The sequence below is a fragment of the Papio anubis genome, chromosome 17 (genome assembly GCF_008728515.1).
Source record: "Papio anubis isolate 15944 chromosome 17, Panubis1.0, whole genome shotgun sequence".
Classification (NCBI taxonomy): domain Eukaryota; kingdom Metazoa; phylum Chordata; class Mammalia; order Primates; family Cercopithecidae; genus Papio; species Papio anubis.
The window spans coordinates 51,353,241-51,356,877 of record NC_044992.1 but is presented as its reverse complement, the minus strand read 5'-3'; the positions used below and the strand labels follow the sequence as shown (position 1 = coordinate 51,356,877).

The 3,637-nt window shown below is 47.9% G+C and overlaps 1 pseudogene across 1 annotated transcript; it reads left to right on the top strand.

Annotated features, from left to right (window-relative positions):
- Positions 1-1,775: 1,775 nt before the first annotated feature.
- LOC101010088 lies at positions 1,776-3,262 on the top strand (annotated as a pseudogene). Its single transcript, XR_639232.2, has one exon. The product of XR_639232.2 is annotated as a poly(rC)-binding protein 2 pseudogene (transcript).
- The last annotated feature ends 375 nt before the right edge of the window (positions 3,263-3,637 follow it).

The following is a 3,637-nucleotide window of genomic DNA, read 5'->3' as shown; positions in this document are numbered from 1 at the left end:
CTCAAGTGATCCACCCACCTCAGCCTCCAAAAGTGCTGGGATTACAGGTGTGAGCCACTGGGCCTGGCTAGCTCTAACTCCTTATGGTTACTTCAAGGCCCTCCTCAGTGAGCTGGCCCCTGCCTCCCTTTCCACTTCACCTCAAGATATTCTCCCCCCGCCCCTTCTTGCTGTGCCTCTAACCAGGACTGGCAACATAATATGTGGGGCCCAGTGAAAAAGAAGTTGTGGGACCCTCCATCAAAAATTATTAAGAATTATGGCGGGTGCAGGGGCTCACACCTGTAATCCCAGCACTGGGGTGCCGAGGTGGGTGGATCACTTGAGGTTAGGAGTTTGAGACCAGGTTGGCCAACATGGTGAAACTCCATCTCTACTAAAAATACGAAAATTAGCCGGATGTGGCAGTGTGTGCCTGTAGTCCCAGCTACTTGGGAGGCTGAGGTGGGAGAATTGCTTGAACCCAGGAGGCAGAGGTTACAATGAGCCAAGATCACACCACTGTACTCCACCCTGAGCAACAGAGCGAGACTCTGTCTCAAAAAAAAAAAAACAACAAAAACCTAAGAATTTCTAGATGTCTGTGGCAGAGCATGAAACTAAGCGAGGGGCTCTTCTGAGTGTGGAGCCTGTACAAGTAGCCCTGCCTCTCACCTGGCCTGGGCTGTGCCTCTGTCTGGAGCACTATGCCCCAGTTTATAACATCGAGCTCTTGGTTCAAATGTCACCTGGTCCAGAGGTCTCGCCTGACCGTTGCTTAATTTAAAGCAGCCTCATACAGTTCCTCTGTGTCACATCACCCCACGCTGTCTTCTTAGCACCTCGCCCTGCTTGAAATGATCTCATTTATTTACTCATATATTGTCTGTCTCCTTACCTGCTCCCCCAGCCAGAACACAAACTCCATGAGAACAAGAACCTTTCCCGCCAGGCTCACCTCTGGTGTCTTTAGCATCTAGAGTAGGGCTGATTTGGACTAGGCACATGATAAATATTTGATGAATAAAGGAAGGAATGTGCTAAAGAATGTACTCCAAGACACCGGTCTAGCATATTGGCTACCTACCACAGGGTGTCCTGTATGGCCAGTGGTGAATTTTTTTTTTTTTCCTTTGAAAAATGCTCCTGGCTGGGTGCAGGGGCTCACGCCTGTAATCCCAGTACTTTGGGAAGCCAAGGTGGGTGGATCATTTGAGTTTAGGAGTTCTGGGCCAGCCTGGCCAGCCTGGGGAAACCCTGTCTCTACTAAAAATACAAAAATTAGCCGGGCATGGTGGTGTATGCCTGTAATCCCAGCTACTCAGGAGGCTGAGGCAGGAGAATCACTAGAACCCACGAGGCGGAGGTTTCAGTGAGGCAGAGGTTTCAGTGAGCCGAGGTCGCGCCACTGCACTCCAGCCTGGGTGACAGAGTGAGACTACATCAAACAAAGCAAAACAACAACAACAAAAAAAATGGATTATAAAATCAGGAAAAAAAATCTATGAATCCACAGTGATATTCTAAAATGGTAGGCGGCAAGGAGAGAAAGTTCTTCTTTATAGCATTCCTACTAATAATTGTAGAAGAAATAATAGAATTAAAGAATCATGATTTTGTAACCATTGTTTGTAACAACAATTCAGGCAAGGACTATCAGTGGATAATAAAACTTTTGTAATTCCAGCACATTGGGAGTTCAAGGCAGGAGGATCACTTGAATCTAGGAGTTTGAGACCAGCCCAGGCAACATAGTGAGACCCTGTCTCTACAAAAAATAAAAATAAAAGGCCAGACCAGCAAAGGCAGTAGCCGGAGCAGCCGCAGCCTGCGCCCTCACCCCCTCCGCCCTCACCAACCCCAGGGTCTCTTTCCCTCTTCCTCCTCCTCCTCTTCCTCCACCCCCCACTCCCTCCTCTGCCCGTCTGAGGGGCCCCCCTCGCCTTCCCGCCGCCCTTATTGTTCCACCCCCGGCCTCCTGCCCTTCCCCTTCCCGCCCGCTCCCCTTTTCCCCTCAGTCGCCTTGCGCCTGCAGTTTTTGGCTTTCACCCCCTACCAGTGACCAAAGACTTGACCACTCAAAGTCCAGCACCCCAGAACACTGCTCGACATGGACACCGGTGTGATTGAAGGTGGATTAAATGTCACTCTCACCATCCGGCTACTTATGCATGGAAAGGAAGTTGGCAGTATCATCGGAAAGAAAGGAGAATCAGTTAAGAAGATGCGCGAGGAGAGGGGTGCACGTATCAACATCTCAGAAGGGAATTGTCCTGAGAGAATTATCACTTTGGCTGGACCCACTAATGCCATCTTCAAAGCCTTTGCTATGATCATTGACAAACTGGAAGAGGACATAAGCAGCTCTATGACCAATAGTACAGCTGCCAGTAGACCCCCGGTCACCCTGAGGCTGATGGTCCCTGCTAGTCAGTGAGCCTCTCTCATTGGAAAAGGTGGTTGCAAGATCAAGGAAATATGAGAGAGTACAGGGGCTCAGGTCCAGGTGGCAGGGGATATGCTACCTAACTGAACTGAGCAGGCCATCACTATTGCTGGCATTCCGCAATCCATCATTGAGTGTGTCAAACAGATCTGCGTGGTCATGTTGGAGTCCCCACCAAAGGGTGTGACCATCCCGTACCGGCCCAAGCTGTCCAGCTCTCCGGTCATCTTTGCAGGTGGTCAGGACAGGTACAGCACAGGCAGCGACAGTGCGAGCTTTCCTCACACCACCCCGTCCATGTGTCTCAACCCTGACCTGGAGGGACCACCTCTAGAGGCCTATACCATTCAAGGACAGTATGCCATTCCACAGCCAGATTTGACCAAGCTGCACCAGTTGGCAATGCAACAGTCTCATTGTCTCATTTTCCCATGACGCATGGCAACACCGGATTCAGTGCAGGTTTGGAGGCATCTGCGCAGACTACTTCTCATGAACTCACCATTCCAAACGATTTGATTGGCTGCATAATTGGGCGTCAAGGTGCCAAAATCAATGAGATTCGTCAGATGTCTGGGGCGCAGATCAAAATTGCGAACCCAGGGGAAGGATAGGCAGGTTACCGTCACTGGATCTGCTGCCAGCATTAGCCTGGCTCAATATCTAATCAATGTCAGGCTTTCCTCGGAGACGGGTGGCATGGGGAGCAGCTAGAACAATGCAGATTCATCCATAATCCCTTTCTGCTGTTCACCACCACCCATGATCCATCTGTGTAGTTTCTGAACAGTCAGCGATTCCAGGTTTTAAATAGTTTGTAAATTTTCAGTTTCTACATATTTTATCATCCACTTGTGAATTTTTAATTAAAGCATTTTAATTCCTTTCTCTGTTCAGCTGTTGATGCTGAGATCCATATTTAGTTTTATAAGCTTCTTCCTGTTTTTTCTTTTTTTTGTTGTTGGTTTTTTGTTTTGTTTTTTTGGCTCATGAATTTTTCTGTTTGTCATGGAAATGTAAGAGTGGAATATTAATACATTTCAGTTTAGTTCTGTAATGTCAGGAATTTTTCAAAAAAATTAGAAGATGGACTGGAGCTTTTTCTTTGTAAATAGAAAAATAAATAAATAAATAAAAATTGGCTTTGCATGGTGGCAGGCACCTATAATCCTAGTTACTTGGGAGGCTGAAGTGGGAGGATTGCCTGAGACC